Below are 19,094 nucleotides of genomic sequence, written 5' to 3'. Positions count from 1 at the left end.
AGTGTAATCACTTGTTATATCTAGTCTGATTCCTGTTTTTCTATGAAGAAAACCAATAGAATTCTTAGGCTGAAACTAAGTTTGTCAGACCTAGAATCAAATCAACTCATTTATTTTTCCAGAATCTGTTTTTAAGGACTATTGACGCCAGAATACCTGAATTTCTTTCCTATATTTAGAAGAATATTATATAAAATAGCTTCAAATAGCATTTTGACTATATAATCAGAATTGTCACACTTACTTGTTAAGGCATTTCATAATATTCACTCAGCTTCTCCTAGCAGTTTACAATGTCCTTAGACAAAGAAAAGAATAATCACTGTTCACTAGTTTTTCCTGTAAATGCACAAGAACGGCTACATGTGTGCAGGCAAGCAATCATCACAAACATAATCCACCGAAGACAATAGTAAGAAGAGATTCTGTGCTCAGTGCATATGAAAGGAAAGTGGAAAAAGGTGAACAGTGAAAATGAGAGGAGAGAAAAACAAGACCACTTTTTCCGTCCAATCACTTTTCCTGTATAGCTATGCAACTTTTTAGCCTACTTGCAATTCTTTACAGCCTTTCCTATATGGTTTAATAAAAACAAGAAATATCTCCAGCATGTAGTTGTCTATGGAGATAGATGTTTACCTGGCAGTTTCACTCTGAGATGTTTACCTGGCAGTTTCACTCTGATTTCTTTAAAAGAGACATTTTCTTAGTGCTCTTTTGCATTTCAGTTTCAGGAAATTGCCTTATTTCATGTGGCGGCTATTTGCCGCATGAGACCTGATGATAACATGATGACATGTTTTTCCCCTGTATGTTCACTGAAAGCAAATATGATGAGTCCCATCCTGGGAAAGGCTTTGACTTCATTCCCTAATATGTGCTTTGCACAGGCTGATCATTTGGGTGAATGATGACACAAAAAATCCATAAAAATTAAATGTTTGCTCAGGAAAAGTAAGAATGGAGAGTGAAATTTTATAAAGGATTTTAGTAAAAAACTGGTTTTGATTAATGAGATGTTTATGCATTCATTTATTCAAAAATATTTCTGAATGCCTTTCATGTTCTAGGCACTGTATTTTTTTGGTAACAAGTAAGTGAATAAAGTACATATAACCACTGCCCTGAGCTCAAAATTAAATCTAGCAGTCAGTTAATAAACAAGTAAATAAATACAAATTTAAAATTTATATTACAGTACAATTATATTTGATGAGTTTTTTTTTGACAGGGTCTTGCTCTGTCTCTCAGGCTGCAGTGCAGTGTTGCAATCACAGCTCACTGCAGCCTTGAGCTCCCAAGCTCAAGCGATCCTCCCACCTCAGCCTCCCACGTAGCTGGAACCACAGGCATGCACCACCAGGCCTGGCTACTTTTTCTTTTTTGTAGAGATGGGGTCTAGGTATCTTGGTCAGGGGCTGGGGTCAAACTTCTGTCCTCCAGCAATTCTCCCGACTCAGACTTCCAAAGTGCCGTAATTACAGTCATAAACCATTGCACAGGGCCCTTTAACAAGTGTTTTGATAAAAAATAATTTAACCGGGCTTCTATTCAGAAAGTGTGGTCCTGGAAATTCCCTCAAGTGGGTTGGTATTTAAACTAGGACTCAGTGAGATGACTAAACCACCATGTGAAAATTGGGCAATATCATTCTAGGGCAAGAAAATACCATGAGCAGAAATCTGGAGATAACCAAAGCTTAGCCTAATTATGGACAAGGGCCAGTGTGCTGAGAGAGAGGGAGAACTGCAGTTGGAGAATGTCATTTGGATTATGTAGATCCTTGTAATTTATAGTAAGGTTCTTGAAATTTATACAAAATATGGATGGGTATGGAAATTATATTTCTTCATTACTAATTAGTATTTTTCCATTATTCAATACAAATTATTGAATAAAATATTATATTATTTAGTACAAACAAATAGATATCTCCTTTTATCCTGAAAAAATATGATTTCAGACCATGGAAAAGTAAGTATTGTGACAGGACTGACATGCTGAAGAATGTGGTGATGACTATGAAATGATATGGACTAAGATTAAGCAGTGGAAACAGGTTTAGATCTCGATTCATGGTTAATTTTTAACATGATTATGTTGAACATCAATGGATTAGAAAATAAATCCTGGACTTATTAATGTATCATGATATAATGTATTACATGCTCGATGGTAAAATCGTATGACAAGCAGGATTCAGGAATTGATAATGTAACAGAGATGGAATGGGTTTCTAATTTGGAGCTCTATACTTTGAAAAGAAGATGAAATAAGCAGAAACAAAATATTATGAATATAGCGCAACATATATGTGTCAGGAATGTTGATATGAAGAGCTGTACCATGAAATGTCTCAAATTATGTAAAGCATTCACTTTACTAGAGTACTGAGGTGAAAGGCATGCAAGATGGGTCAATACTGTGGATAAATAAGAGTTTTCATCAAAAGCATGTTTCCAGTTATTTGTTTGCCCTCATTTCAAAATGTTTTATTTATTTATTTTTTAACCAACTTTCCTTCATGTCTTCCTAACCCTCAGGCTCTTTGTTTTTGAGTTCTTCCAGGAGTGTTCTAACATATCTTCACACAGTAGTTTGCTATTTATTATTTATTATTATTTTTGTGAGGCAGAGTCTTGCTCTGTCGCCCAGGCTGGAGTGCAGTGGTGCGATCTCTGCTCACTGCAAGCTCCGCCTCCCTGGTTCACGCCATTTTCCTGCCTCAGCCTCCCGAGTAGCTGGGACCACAGGCACCCGCCACCATGCCCGGCTAATTTTTTGTATTTTTAGTAGAGACGGGGTTTCACTGTGTTAGCCAGGATGGCCTCAATCTCCTGACCTCATGATCTGCCCGCCTCAGCCTCCCAAAGTGCTGGGATTATAGGCGTGAGCCACTGAGCCCAGCTGGTATGTCACTTCTGAGATTAAGTTACAAAACATTGCACCTTCTATCTTGGTTGTTTGATTTTTCTCTCCTGGAACACTTGCTCAGGGGAGAGTCAGCTACCATGACATAGGTAGCCCTATAAGTAGGGTCTACATAGTGAGGAACTGAGGACTCCAGCTAAGCCATATGAATGACCTTGGTAGCAGATCCCCAAACTCTAATCGAGCCTTCAGATGACCACAGTTCTGGCCACCATCTTGATGGCAACCTCATGGGAGAGCCAGAACTAGAACAACCCAGCTAAACAGCTAAACTGCTACTGGATTCTTGATTTTTATAAACTGTGTTAATTTGTAATGTTTTAAGCTGCTAATTTGGGGGAATTTTTTAGAAAACATCAATCGATAGCTAATGCAATCCCTAACATGTAGAATAACAAATAATTTTCTATATGTTAGAAAAGATTTCTATACCTAGAAAAGATTCTCAATAAAGGCTTAAAATGTTTAATAAATAAAGTACAAACTAACTTTTTAAGCTATTCACCAAGAGCTATTTTCTTTTAGCTTAAAATATAGCTCTCTCTGGAGAGCCCAAATTATGTTTAAGTATTTTTTTTACAAGTTAGTAAGGATCTTCATTCGAAAGTATTCAATGCACAACTAACTTCTGATGTGAGTCCCTGACCTTCAAAATACAGATGTTGGCTGTGGGATAAGATTTAGTTTTCAGCAGCCAGTTCTATTTTATGTAGAAGGCTATTGTGCTATTTTTGCTTACCACATACAATTTTTATTTTATTCTTAAGAAAACTAGGAAAAAATGGCTCATGAATATGTTGACTTCTAAATGCAAAATTCCTAGGTAAACATGTAAGCAGAACCACAGAACTCACTGTTTGGTTTTGCCAAACATTTCTCTTTGCTTTCCATTATCTTTAAAAGTTCCTTGTCATGAGTTTTTCTGATATCAAACTTCAAATATTATGTGTACATAATCACAGTGAAATGGAGACTTTGGACATTCTGCATGTCTTAATCAACCCTTTAATTTTAATATTTAATACCGAGATAATTGATATATATGTGTGTTTATAAGTTATCCACATAAATTAGTGTGGCAGACCCTACAGTGATCCCCAGTGATTCCCACTCCTGGATGTTTATGTCTTTACATTATCTCTTCTCCTTGAGGGCAGGCAGGGCCTGTAAGATGCTTCAAACCTATAGAACATGGCAAACCTGATGGGCTGTCACTCCTGTAATTACATTACAGTATCTAAGACTCTGTATTAGACAAATGGAGCTGGAGAAGTCTATATATTTCCCTGATCTATGATACTACGATATCCTTGAGGGCAGGAATATATTTGCTTTTCATTCTCTCTCTAGGACCTTTCTTCTCTTTTTTCTTCCCCACCACTTTTTCAGTTGCTATTGTCAAGTCCTAAAGTTTTCTTGAGACAGGGTCTTGGTCTGGCACCCAGGCTGCAGTGTAGTGGCTCACTGTTGCCTCTACCTCTTGGACTCAAGGCTCCCATTTTCAGCCTTCTGAGTAGCTGGGACCACAGGAATGTGCCACTACCCCCAGTTAATTCAAAAAAAATTGCAAAGATGTGGTCCCACTATGTTGCCTAGGGTGGTCTTGAATTCCTGGGCTCAAGTGATTCTCCTTCTTTGACTTTCCAAAGTGTTGGGATTATAGGTGTGAGTCACAGCACCCAGCCAAGTGTCCCACTGGGTACCCCCAATAACCTTATATTTTAGGTAACATCATTGCCGATTTAGAAGTAGGGCAACTGAGGCTTAATAGATTAAACATTTGAAGCCCTTGGCATTGGAAAGATAGTTGGAAAAAGACAAAAACAAACAAACACACACACACACACACACACACACACACACACACACACAGAGGAAGGAAAAGAGAGGTAAGTTATTTTAAAAAAGAAAAAGATAGTGAGACCAGTGATAGTATGCAAGAGATTTTTAGAGCCCTGATCTAGACTCTGTCATACCAAGTATATTAGTCTGTTTCAATTGTTAATATTGTCAAAATAACTGAGATAAATATACACTTTCTATGAGAATTACATAAAATCTTTAAAGTTCTAGTTATTCTTTTGGGTTATCTTATGTGGGCATATGCATGGCTTACTTGAATACTTAACATCTGCTTCTTGAGGGCAGGATCTATGAAGAGTTTATATTTGTATATATTAAAGTGCCTGCCACAGGCTACTAAACATGGTGAGATCTTAGTATTTGTTGAATAGTCCTGGGATTGAGGTTGAAAGGAAGTGAATTATATGAAAATGGTTGAATTAGAAATTACCTCTTGATGGGAAAAGGAAGTGAAGTGTTGAAAACACAGCTGGGGGACAGACACAAGAAATCAGGGTTGTATGGGTTTCATCCTATAGTCCGGAGCCACCATTGAAAGTGTTTTTGAGCAGTAGAGTGTGGTAATGAACAGAACTGCTCTTTGAGAAATATAGTTATTCAGGTAGTTAAAGGAGGTAGGATGCTATAATAGCTTAGGAGGAGGTCACAAGGTCTAGTCCAAGCAGTAGGAAGAAGAAAGAGATGACAACAATAAGATCCTATGAACAAGGGTAAAGAAGTTAAATTCTAATTCCTTAAGCCTCTCTTAAGTGTGAAAATCAAGTGAGTTATTTCTGTTGTTGACATCAAGAATGAACCTCATGTTACTTTCCTTTGGTGGAACAGGTGTTGAATTTCAGTATGTCGATAAAATGTCATTGATCTTGTTTAGCCTTTCACAGTCCTTGAGAGCTACTCATTTTCGGTAGAATGTAGCATAGAAGAAAGTGCTCAAATTTTGGTCAGACTACCTAGGTTCAAATCGGTGCCTTCCCACCTGTGTGACTTGAGGATAAAAGTTACCCTCCTCTCCAGTCTCAGCTGATTTGAGAGCACATTAGGTTAGTGGGCAGCGTGAGTATAGTATGGTCCCTTTGAGGATTGAGGGGTATCCGTGAAGCACTGAGTACGTAGTAAGTGCTCATGCTCACTAACTGGGATGCCAGTTGTTATCCAGATTCATGTTTCTCAAATTCTGATCACCACATTCAAGTGACAAACCAAGGAGCATCTCATCTCTCTTGACACAGTCAGCCTGTGTGGATCATGTTCTCAAATACTGGACCTGCAATTATTTTTACAATGGGATCTATTAAGCTCATTTTTCTAAAGAACAAAATCGGCACTGCCCATTTTCAGTGAACAAAATACAAGATTCATTTTAAACAGTCTTTGGAGTAAGAGGAAAATTTCCACAAAATGGAAACTATAAATTTAAGTGAAAGAATACACTTTGGAATTTACAATAGATGGCAGACTGTGTTCTTAGTCTTCTGAAGGTGTGAAATTACAGTTAATTGCTTTGTTCTCAATTTGAAAGAGCAAAGAGTTCATAAATAATAAGCTCAAGTAGTGGTTTGCAAAGGCTCTAAAAAAATCTCTCAATGCATTTTTCATTGCCAAAGATGTAATTCTTCTGGGTGTTGATTATTCCCATGAATTTAAAAATACTCAACAGAGTCTAACTACAGAGGAAAATTATCTCTGAATTCCATGTTAATAGAGTTGTATGTGTCAATAAGAAACCTTTGGTTTCCTGACACATGCATCCTTTAACGGGATATAATACTTCTGAGAAGTATAATGTAGGGTGCTATAATAAAATTACTAGATTATTAGAGAGATTATGAGACACAGAATCCATTTTCTTCATATCTTGTAGTTATTTTGTTCATTGAAAATATCAATCATTAAGTGATAACATTTCTTCAACATCCTAATTCTTCTGGGTTATAAAGTTCACCAAGAAATTTAAAATGCTTGTGTGTTTAGTATTATACTACCTTCAATAGGATAAATAGACATCATATTTGTCCCATTCCCACCAAAAATGACCACAAATTACCTCATGAAAACCCCACCCATCTGAGGTATCTGAAGTAAATATTAATTTTTTGAAAACCCCAGCACAATAAGATTAGTTGAAAATTTCAAGGCACTATCTTCCTGGCCATATTGTATCATTGTTTTGTTTTATTGTCCAGGAAGGTTTTCTCTTAACAAAAACCTCCAGCTGTAACAACGTAACCAGAATCCTTTTTTTAAGTTATCATAGGTTCAGCAGACACAATAACAGTAGCAGGTAAATAATTAAGCAAAGAAACCAAACCAAGACATGGGTAGAACAGTTGTTTTCAAATGCAGCTCCCTGCTCTGTGAGTCTGTGAAAGGGGATAATAAGGTTTGTTCCACTTAAATTACTAAGAATCCCACTTTTCACTAGATTCTTCAAACCCTACAATCTCCCACACATATAATTAGAAATCAGACTGGAAAGCATGGTTCAGAAAGAAAAAACAAACAATAAATTACTTAGTCTGTTTCTTAGATTTAAGATAATTTCAACCATGTTTTTGTCTCTGGGAAATTGCACAAGAGGAAAAAGTAAATTTTAGGTCACATTAAATATTGCAATGGCCTTACCATGGGTATGAGGATTTTGCAGAAGAAAGTGGCCAGTACTCAGGTTCTGAATACGGCATTTGTGTCCCACCTTGACCACACAGACACCTGCATCATTTGGCTTCGCTTCCTTCTTTTAATAATGTTTCCTTGATGAGGCAAATGCTTGAAAATGGTTTGTGATTTTAAAATGCTATGTAAAGTCTAACCACTCATTTTTTCTAATTTCAAAGTCTTTTAGAAGCTACCTTTTAAGCTCAAACTGAGTGTGATCCATCCTCATTTGATATTTCCACTTTAAAAGTATTAATAACACCACTCATGTAGATGTTAAAATAACACTTACGTCAAATAGCTGACATATCTGGCACAATCATGAGTCATTTCTATTTCATTAGACTCTGTAGAAACCAGGCTTAGAAGCAGCTGCTTTTCTTTTCACTCTTAATTTCTTTTTCTTGGTTTAGTCTAAATGACTGTTAGAGGATGTACTGTAAAGTATACTGGAAAATTGTAAGATGGTTGTCCTCCAACTTAAAGTGTCTCCATCTTATACATACAAGTTCTACCAAAAATCTTTATGAAAGAACATTCTTCTATGTCATGCTAGGTTACTTCAAATTTAACTAGTTGTAATGATTCCATGACAATTAATTTTATAGGACAAAACCATGCTGTATACTTTATTTTCTTGAACCTGTATCATCTGACAATTTTTGTCTCCAAAACAATCAGACACTTCACTGTTTGCACTTGTAGGGAATAGACGACTAAAATAAGATTTGTTCTCTTTTCTGGTATTCATCAGATTCTAAGTGACAAGTTCTTATTTTCCTCCATTTTCCTGGGTTTTGAACTGCTTCCTTCATCAAAAACAAAAATAATGTCTTAAATAAAAACTTGCACTTTAAAGCTTATGAAGTTTTCCTCATAAAATACCTAAAACTATCTCATCTCCCCAAGTTATAATATATGCATATATATGAAAAAAAGTTCAAGGTCTAGAAAAAAGAAACAAGAATTGTGGAATAAATAGGATACCTTTCTGATTTCCCTGAAACCAGGATACCTTTCTCGCTAATTTACACCAATAGGTTTGGTCCAGCTTTCCCTTCTACTCCATGCCCTATAGAGCAAGGGTGCAGCTGCAGCAGCATATAAATTATAATATGATTAAAGCAAAAAAAATTGGGACACACTGTGACGTTCAGCATAAAGGGACGGAATTTCACTTGTACTTTAACAAGGTAGAAATAGTTTTGGCCTGTGGCCTCTCCACTCCTATTTTATAAAAGCCTCATGTTGAGCCACTAAGGACATAGGGAAGTTGTAACCTTTAAAAGTAAGTAGAGTTTAGTACACATTTTATACATATCTATTTATTAAAATATTTTATAAAATTAAATAAGAGAAATTGTTTTACTCACTAGGATTCACCTATGCTGATTGTATATGTCTTTGCACTCAAAAACCTCACGATAGCTTTTATTTATTTTGAATTTCTCTTGCTTGCAGAATTTAAAAGCACATATGATACATTTAATCAGATTATTTCTAATTGGTCTGTACCAAATATTGACAAGTTGCACACCTAGCCTGTGCAGCTTCTCCAAAACTTCATTATCATAGATGTCCTTTGCCAAAATGATCTTGCTTGCAGATAAGACAATATTGTGATTATATTGCCTACTGTTACACAAAGGTTATTTTCTGACATAACACTTGTTCAGAGGGGGTAGTTGGCTTCAGGTCTTGGTAATGCAGCCTGTTATTGACATCTTCATAGACTTCAAAGCCTTCTGTTTCTTTACTCTGTCTTCTGTTTTTCCTAACAATTTCTCCTCATATGTTGTAGGATGGCTACACATTCCTGGTATCACAAAGACAAGTTAACAATGACTGAAGAAGAAAGGCATTATCCTTCCTTGAAATTTTTTTAATTTAGGTTTAAATGACCTTTGCCAAAGCCAGCCTGTGCTGCACTAGGCTGTAGCAGCTTGCACCACCTCCCAGGATACCTTAGAGAAAGCATTTGCACCTGCATCATCTCAGCATCTGCCATCCTTGCTCTAAGCAAAGCATTTCCAGCATTTTCAAACAACTGCAAATATCCACTGTGGCAGCTTCTGCCTGCCTGCCTGCCTGCCTGCCTGCCTGGGCATTAAAATTTATCTCCATGGGAAACAACTATATTTTTTGTTAGTATTCTGGCAACAAGGTTGTATAGACATGGGAACCTTATTTTTCCCTATGATTATTTAAGTTTGGAGAAAAGTTGCAAACACCTAATAATTATAAGCAACAAACTTTTTGTTGGAGACAAGATTGGCCAACGAATGCTCAGATTAGTGGGTAAAAATTTAAGGACAAGTAGGTTACTTGTATAATCTCAAAGCATCTCCCTTAAGATATTAATTGCAAACGAAAAATTAGTAAATTTACTGTGGAGAAACTCACCTGAACCAAGTAATCAAGATTAGCATCTCTAGGAGGAAGATATATTTACATCATGTTCCCCCCAATAGGATGCACACTTCTATTGTATTCCTGCCCCAAATGCGTAACTTAAAGTTAATAATGTAAAATCAACATACAAACCCAATTAAGAGACATCATACAAAATAACTGACTAGTACTTCTCAAATGTATCAGGGTCAAAGATAAGGAAAAACTGAAAAAACTGTCACAGATTGGAGGATATAAAAACTAATTGAATACGCAATTGTGGATTGGATCCTAAGACAAAAAAGTACACTAGTGGAAAAACTTGAAATGTAGAGGTGTATTCTTTAATAGTATTGGAAAATTAAAGTATTGTAATTTGGTTAATACTGTTATATGGGCATTAATTTTTTGGTTGGTTTTCATCATTGTGCTTACAGTTATATAAAATGTTAATATAAATGGGAGCTGGGTGAAAGGTCTATAAGAATTCTTGTTATTTTTAATTTGTGATTTTGGAGAAAATATTATGTCAGGGGTCTACAAAATATTGCCTCTGGGCCAAATCCCACACTCAACCTGTTTTTTTGTAAATGAAGTTTTATGGGAACACAGTTACATCTGTTCATTTGCATATTGCCCATGGCTACATTTGTGCCACAATGGCAGAGTTGAATAGTGGCAACAGAGAACCCAAAATATTTACTACCTGGCTCTTTACAGAGAAAATTTGGCAACCCCTGTATTATATCATGCGTAAAAAGCCTATGCATTGCCTTGCTGCTCTAAAGTGGGAGTCAGGCTGTGCCAGCGGGAAAGAAAAGGCTGCGATGACTTTGAATTCATGGCTCTGTGCCACCTTCTGTTTCTTAAATGCATAGCACCTTCTCAGTCTTTGCCATAAGTGACCTGGCTGGGTAACATTGACTTTACCACACCTCCAGCTCATGGATCTCCTCCTGACCTTCCACTTGCTCTTCCTAGTTTCTGGGACAGGACCCCTTCCCACTGCCCATTTTTTAAAGGCCAGTGTCCCTCAGGGTTCTCTCCAAGTTCCTCTCCTTGACTGGTCCCCAGCTAGTACTTCTTAACTGGAGTCTCATCAGAATCACAATCACAGGGATTTGCTGATAAAAACTATAGTTAAGTAAAAATGTCTAATAAACCAATTGCCCATGTTTCTCCAGGAATATCATCACTTCCATTTACCACTATCCTAACATCACTTAAACTTGTCTTTCCTGCCCACAACTCCAGTATACAACAAGCTTTTCCTTTTCAACGAAACATGTTTCAGATGCACTTTACCAGCACTTCTCAGAAACATGAATTTGCTTTCATGTTTCCCACTTGAACAAATGGTATCATTAAAAATCTATGGAGTGTCCCAAGCCTGTAATTCATTCTTAATTCGTCTTTCTTCTTTACCTCCAGATTACATGAATTATTGAGACCCGTTCCTTCTATCTGCTAAATGCATTTTCTTTTCTCTATCAAACTGGTCCTTGACTTAGTCTAGGCCACTCTTATCTCTTACTTGATCTGGAAAAGCCTCTTAATTTGAGCTCTTGGCTTCCAATATACTTCTTTCTGAGAAATAATGTCTTTACATGAAATCTATAGAAAATTTTGAAAAATCTATACCAGATCTGTCACTCCTCTGTCTAAAACTCTATAAGGAAATACTCTTTGACCCTGAGAGAATTATTTAATGTGGTTTACATATTACACACGGTTTACAAGACCTACATGTGCCAGCCTCTGCTTAAGTCTCCAGAATCATCTCTCCCCATCCCCTTCTCCCCGCAACATTCTAAACCTTACAACATGAATCTTGCATTTTTAGCTGAGCCTCACTCCACACAGAGGCATTTTTGTCTCTGAATGGACCACTTCCCCTCATCTCTTCATCTCATTAACTTCTACTGGATCTTCAGATCTAGGCAAGTGTGTCATCCCCATTGGAAGCCTTCTCTGATTCCTCTGTGGTAGCCCCTATGTTTCCCTAGCCCAGCACTGATCATTCCATGGTAGAATTTCTTGCTTAATCATCTCTACTCCCCATCAGATCTTAGGATTCATGTTGGCCAGGCTGTAATATGTGTCTGGCATAGAGTAGTCAGACAGACAAACGAGAAATAAAAGAAGAAAATGATCTTATTCTTTGTCTTGTCTTATCCAGAACATGCTTCTTTCTCTCCTTGCTGTTCTCACTTTTAGCTCTGCTTTTAACACTATCTAATTAATCCCTTCTTTTCTGTTCTACTAAGATATTTGCATTTTCACAATGAACACTTGAGGATCAAAAGCTTTTAAGTAACAACTAGATTAATATGTTGGGGAATTCCAGAGCTTGCATACTAAGGTCACATACTAAGATAGGAAACATTTACCAGTCCACTCAGAATGTATCCTCCAGGTGGCTGCCTGTTGGTAAGGCCACGCTTGATACAAGTTCTTTTTTTTCTCCTAAAATGCAAATTAAGTACCACAAGTAACTCAATTTTTATTGCTTAATACTATCAATTAATTTATTAATTCCTTCAGTTCATTTAACAACTTCATATTTAGAATCACTTTGTGCTAAGCTACATGTTTGAAACTTAGAACGTGAAGTTGAAAAAAGAAACAGCAAACTCAGACTTTGGCCTTAAGTTAATAAGCTACTAGAATGACAAATATAGAAAACAAAATTCCAATACAATCACATAATTGCTACAATGGATCACTGCACAGAGCACAGGAGGAGCATATGGTAGGAGCGTCTGTTAGAAGTGCAGGAAGAGGAGGAGAGTACTAGTTCTATGCATATTAAATTATGAAAACATCAATTTTTGAAACTGGATAAGTATTTGAGGTCATCTGGTGTATCCTTCCTACATTAAATTCACACTTTTTTTAATTAATGAAAAATATGTGTCTAGGGAGATTATATGGTTGTCTAAGATTGCCAAACAGTGTCAGAATCATAATTACCACCCAGGCTACCTCTCCACAAAATCAAGCTTTAAATTAAAAAAAAAAAAGTTTTCCTGATCTTTAATTTGTCTTAGGAGTCATGTCTTTGCAAACTGCCAAGCTTTAAAAATCTTCCATTTGTATTCACGGAAAAAAAAAAAAGTCAAGGCTGTTTGTGCAGTCAAGGGCAATTTACTCTTCCTTTCTACAAGTGAGTTAATAGACCAGAGAAACTGGCCTTAAGCACTGTGCAAAAAGAAGAAAATGTTAGGATTTCAGCCCAGTGTGCCAGAGAGATCTAGAAATCTCAAAAGAAGAGTTCAGGTAGCTTTCTTATGCTTGTCAGGATAATTGATGCCCATATAATTAGGAGGCTGGTTGGAAATTTTACTTCTTGATTACATTAGGCATATACACCTAACTATATATACTGTTAGATATATAATTGTACATAAGTATACAAAATTATACATGGCATTAATTAAAATATTCTTTTTTTATTCTGTCTAATTAAAACACAGATGTTTATCCAAATTGTTGTTGTAGTTCTGAAAGTATAATGCCTGAAGAAAACACAGGTTGAGGAAACAACACAACGTAATGCACGCGTTCTGTCCAGGTAATCATGTCCAGTCAGGGTGCCCGTGCTTAAGAAGCATTGCCACACAGAGGTCCACGTAGTCATCTTGCGATTTAGCGTCCTGAAGATGTTAACATGACTTTCTTCCACATATTTGAAGTGTTGACTTCTCCCACGAAGGACTTCTAAAAGGACATGTCATTCATTTCTCTAGTACAGAAATTTTCAATTTTGCACAAAGCAAAGTGAGAAGGAGGATGCAGCCTAAGAGTGTAACTATCTGCACTCACATCTCATAGAACACTCTGGAAAATGCGGGTATTTCAGTAGAAAGGTCAGGAGTCTTAGACAATACCAGTGTGTGATGTAAACAAGGATATGGATCCACATGGACGTTTAAGCCTTCTCTATTCTGCTACCCTATTTATTTGTTGCTTATATATATTTTTATTTCAAGAAACATGAAATTTTTATGGCACATTATTTTAAGACCATTTGATAAAGCCAGAATTCCACCATCACCACCCCCCACATATACACAGGATTCCGGGCAGGAGAAAAAGTGAGAATTGGATTGAAAGGCGAAACGGGCCTGCTCGTCTTCTGCAAAGGCTGTGTTTTGGGTTGCAAGTAAAGATCCTATAAAGGAAATCTGTGCTTATCACCTCCTCTCTCTGGCTGAGTCGTTATTAATATAGTTGCAGTCCTTTTGTGTTAGGATTTACCCTTGTAATATCATTATGTTTGGCAATAGAGAACCTGCCACTTTACACTGGTGCATTTCTTTTTTTTTTTTTTTTGAGACTGTCTCACTGTCACCCAGGCTGGAGTGCAATGGCATGATCTCGGCTCACCGCAACCTCTGCCTCCTGGGTTCAAGCAATTCTCTTGTCTTAGCCTCCCAAGTAGCTGAGATTACAGGCGCACATCACCACGCTGGTCTAATTTTTGTATTTTTAGTAGAGACAGGGTTTTGCCATGCTGGTCAGGCTGGTCTTGAACTCCTGAACTCAGGTGATCTGCCTGCCTCGGCCTCCCAAAAGTGCTGGGATTACAGGTGTGAGCCATGGCACCCAGCCACATTGGTGCATCTTAAAGCTATCCTTAATGCCAATTTATTGACAGGGGCTGCCACGGGCTGTGGCTATGGGTTGGACTGGGGAGAGTATTTTGAGGATTGATCCTGTATTAAGGGTTTTTGCCAGAAAGAGGCAATGGGAACAAGCCCTTTATTGGAGGGACACCTGAAATCTCTTAAGAAGAATTTGCTTGCATCCCAGGGTATTTCAGAGCTGACACCAGCTTCAGTTACCTTGAAAACTGCCCACATGACTTCTGTGTCACTCTGTCATGATTTCCCTATTGTTCAACAAATAATAGTGTGAGACTTCACTGAAGGGCATCTGTGCTTTGAATGAAAAGTCCTCCAATGTGTAAGGGAAGCAACATCAGCTTCTTTGAATCTCTCCTTGCAAAAAGTTGGTTTATAGACATTTTTATTTTAGAATTAGAAAGCAGCCTGAGAGATCTGCAGTAGAAGAATAGAGTTTGCACTTGGACAATCATAGTTAAATTCCAGTTTTGCCACTTACTGGGAACGTGACTAAGGGTGTGTTACTACACCTAATAAGCCTGTTAGCTCTGTTTTTTTTTTCTTTTTCCAAATAGCCCTTTTGGCTTACAATTACTATATAATTCATTCATTCAAAATGTGCAATTTGATGTTTTTTAGGAATATTTGCAAGGTTATACAACCATCACCACTATCTTACAATATTTTGTCTCCACCTCCAAAAAAAAAAAATGAAAAACAAAAAACAAAAAACCAGGCCCATTCCATTCCCTCCACCCCAAGCCAATAGACAATCACTAACTGAATTTCTAGATCTATAGATCTACAGATTTGTCTATTCTGGACATTTCATACAAATGGAATCAAATAATATGTGACACTTTGAGACTGACTTCTTTCACTTAGCATGTTTTCAGGGTTAATCCATGTGGTAGCATGTGTTAGTACTTACTTTTCTTGCTGAATGATATTCTGTTGTATGGATAGACCTCATGTTGCTTATCTATCCGTCAGTTAATGGACATTTAAGCTGTCTCCACTTTTTGGTTATTACGGATAATGCTGCTATGAACATTTGTGTGACATTTTTTGTATGGAATATGTTTGTAATTCTTTTGCGTATATACCTAGGAGTGAAATTGCTAGTTTCACATTTCGAGGGACTGCCAAACTGTTTTCTGAAGTTTCAGAATTTTACATTTCCACCAGCAAGGAATGAGGGGGCTCCAATTTCTCCACACCCTTGACAATATTTGTTACTGTCTGATTTGTTTAACTGTAGTTGTGTTAATGGGTGTGAAGTGGTCTCTCATAATCTTATAGTAGTCTTGATTTGCATTTTCCTAATGACAGACGATATTTAGCATTTTACCACGTGCTTATCAACTATGCATTTATCATTTTTGGATAAATGTCTATTCAGATGATTTGTCTATTGTAATTGCATTATTTTTCCTCTTATTGAGTTATAATAGTTCATTATATATTCCTCATATAAGATCCTTTATGTCTCATATACATAATTTATAAACATTTTCTCCCATTCTGCCAGTTGTCTTCACTTCACTTCCCTGTTTCATTTTCTTGATGTTTCAGAGGACTTTTAATACATATAATTTTATAAATATACAAAAATACATTATACAAATATGAATAAGTATATAAATATATTGCAGACTATATAGTTTTATATATTTCAATCTATCATTTGTTTCTAGTGCTTATTGAAAGTTATTGAAGTTTCCAACTATTACTGTTGAATTATCTATTTATTCCTTTAATTCTAGCAATTATAACTGCTTCATCTTCCTGATGGAGCGACTTATTGTAAAATGCCCCTTTTGACCTCTAGTAAGATTTTTTGCTCTGCCTGATATTGGTATAGCAACCGTAGCTCTTTTGTGAATGCTATTTGCATGGTATGGTATAGCTTGTTTCAACTTTCTACTTTCAGCCATTTGTATCTTTGAGTATAAAATACGGCTCCTGTAGGCAGCATATGGTTGGTAATAATTAAAAAGACTCTTGCTTTTATTTAATATAAAATGATAATCTGTTTTTTATTGCGTTTTACTGTTATATTGTATGGTTACATTTATATCTGAAATTTTGCTTTTTGTTTTCTACATGTCTCATTTTTTAAAAAATCCCTGTTCATTCATAATTGTCAAGTTGACTGTTCTTTTTAATATATATATTTATTATACTTTAAGTTCTAGGGTACATGTGTACAATGTGCAGGTTTGTTACATATGTATACATGTGCCACGTTGGTGTGCTGTACCCATTAAGTCGTCATTTACATTAGGTATATCTCCTAATGCTATCCCTCCGCTCTCCCCCCACCCTACAACAGGCCCCAGTGTGTGATGTTCCCCTTTCTGTGTAGTGTAACATTTTAATTTTAAAAATGTTTAAAAATAATTCGGGGTTATTTTACTGGTGGCTGTTCTAGGGCTTACCATATACATCTTTTAACAAAATCTACTTCATATGTATACTAAATTAATTGCAGGGATGGCTCTATTCTTTTTTTGTGCTATTACCTGTGCCATTATATCTATGTATGTTACAAACCCAACAATATATATTTTGATAGTTATTACTATAGTTATAGTTATTGGATGCATTTTAAAAGAGCTGAGGGGCAAAAATAGAGTATATATTCACAGAGTTTGTTCTATAAACCTTATTTACTTTTTCCAGGTCTGTTCATTTATTCACGGATTTGAGTCTTGCATAATTTTCTTGTTCCAATGAAGCTTTTCTCCAACTTACCTCATTTTGGTCATTGTCAAATATATTACATTTTTTTAAGTTAGAGGCTCATACTATAGTCATATACATATACCAACATATAGTCAGTACATAGACAACATATATAAATTATTTTATGCAATTACTTTTTAAATAAGTTAAATGAAGAAAGAAGAAATATACAATTAAACCATCATTTATAGTTATCTTTGCTGGCAGTCTTTAATTTTTTGTATAGATTAGAATTATTTTCTGGTGTCCCTCCTTTTAGATTGACATAGTTCCTTACAAATTACTTGAAAGGCAGGTCTGATAGCAACGCATTCTGCTTTCATTTACCTGGGAAGACTTTTTTGTCTTTTCTGAAAGGCAGTTTTGCCAAAATAACACTTTTGGTTGGGAGGTTTTCTTTTTTGTTTTTGCTTTTTACTTTCAGCACTTTGAATACCACTTCTTTCCATCTAGTCCCACAACAGGGGCCATCCCACTACTTTCTGGCCCCCATTGTCTCTGATGAGAAATCAGCTGTTAAGCTTGTTAGGTATACCTTGTCTGTGATGAGTTTAAGATTTTCTTTATCTTCTCATCATTGACTACAATGTGTTTGAATGTACTACTTTGTGTTTATACTACTTGGATTTTGTGGAGTTTCTTGGATGTGCAGATTAATGTTTTCTCATCAAATTAGGGAAGTTTTCAGCCATTCATTCTTCAAATATTTTTTTCTGTCCCTTCTTCTTTTCTCATTCTGGCATTCTCATTATGCATATATTGGTATGCTTAATGGTATCCCCACATTTCTCTGAGGTCCATTCATTTGTCTGTTTTCTCTCTGTACTTCAAATTGCTGAAACATTATTAATTTGTCTTCAAGTTGACTGGTTCGTCCTCTGCCAGCACAAATTTACTGTTGAATACTAGTTGAATATTACAAGTGAATTTTTTATGTCAATTGTACTTTTCATGCCAGAATTTGTATTTGGTTATTTTTCAAAGAATGGTGCTTTCACTTCAATAATATTTTCTATTTTGGTGGCATTGTAACCATAGTTCTTTCCTTCTTTAAATGTGGTTTTATTTTTTACATATATTCATAATAGCTACTTTGAAGTCTTTGCTACATTGACAGTGTGGGTCCCTTCAAAGGCTGTTTTTATTGCCTCTTTATTTCCTGCATATAGGCCACTTTTTCCTATTTATTTGCATGTCTCATACTTTTTTCTTGAAAACTTGACATTTTAAATAACATGTAGCAGTAATTTCAGATAGCAACCCTACTCCACCCCTAATAGTTGTTCTTGTTGCTTGCTCTTTTTTTTTGATTATTGGCTTAGAAACTTGGCTTAATTCTGGGAAGTCTGTTTTCCCCACAGTCTGCAACCTGTCATGTCCTTGCAGAAACTGTTTTACTCCCTTGTTATCACCCTTCATCCCAGCTACTTAGGCTTCTCCTGGGTAGAATAAGCCAATACTGGTCCAATGCCGTGCTTAAATATTCTTTGTCAATTAGTTATTTTTTACCTTTATCATTAGATGTGTCTATAGCTTTGAGGCTATTGTAGTTAAGAGTGTTTACATATTTTCCCTCATCTTTATTCAGGAACTGTGATGAGCTATGTGTAGCTTAAGGAATGCTTTCAAGACCTCCCCACAGCCTGTTCTGATTACTTCTGAGTATAGTCTAGTATAGGTGCATACTCTTCCCAAGCTCAATAATTGACAGTGATCCCAAGATCTTGGATGTCTTTTTTCTGGGCTCTGTGTTTTAAAGTTCTAGCTGCTCTACCACTTTTATTGTATTATGGAGTTACTACGTTTTTATAAATTGTGCTCTACCAAGATCTCCATTGTTTCTGACAAAGTTCTTTGGCAGGAAGTTCTCCATGAATG

At 36.2% G+C, this 19,094-nt stretch overlaps 1 long non-coding RNA gene across 2 annotated transcripts in view; it reads right to left on the bottom strand.

Annotated features, from left to right (window-relative positions):
• The window catches only part of LOC109023603 (uncharacterized), a 480,000-nt gene that overhangs the window by 143,537 nt on the left and 317,369 nt on the right, over positions 1–19,094 (bottom strand). The window contains exon 4 of one of the 2 annotated variants that reach the window (XR_010131593.1): positions 12,341–13,560. The exons of the other annotated variant lie outside the window; for it this stretch is intronic. This is a non-coding gene — a long non-coding RNA (uncharacterized lncRNA). Of the gene's footprint in view, positions 1–12,340; positions 13,561–19,094 lie in introns of those variants that run through there. 2 annotated transcript variants of the gene reach the window in all.

This window comes from Gorilla gorilla, chromosome 18 (genome assembly GCF_029281585.2).
Source record: "Gorilla gorilla gorilla isolate KB3781 chromosome 18, NHGRI_mGorGor1-v2.1_pri, whole genome shotgun sequence".
In the NCBI taxonomy this organism is placed as follows: domain Eukaryota; kingdom Metazoa; phylum Chordata; class Mammalia; order Primates; family Hominidae; genus Gorilla; species Gorilla gorilla.
The sequence above is the reverse complement of the archived record's forward strand: the minus strand, read 5'-3'. Positions and strand labels throughout refer to the sequence as shown.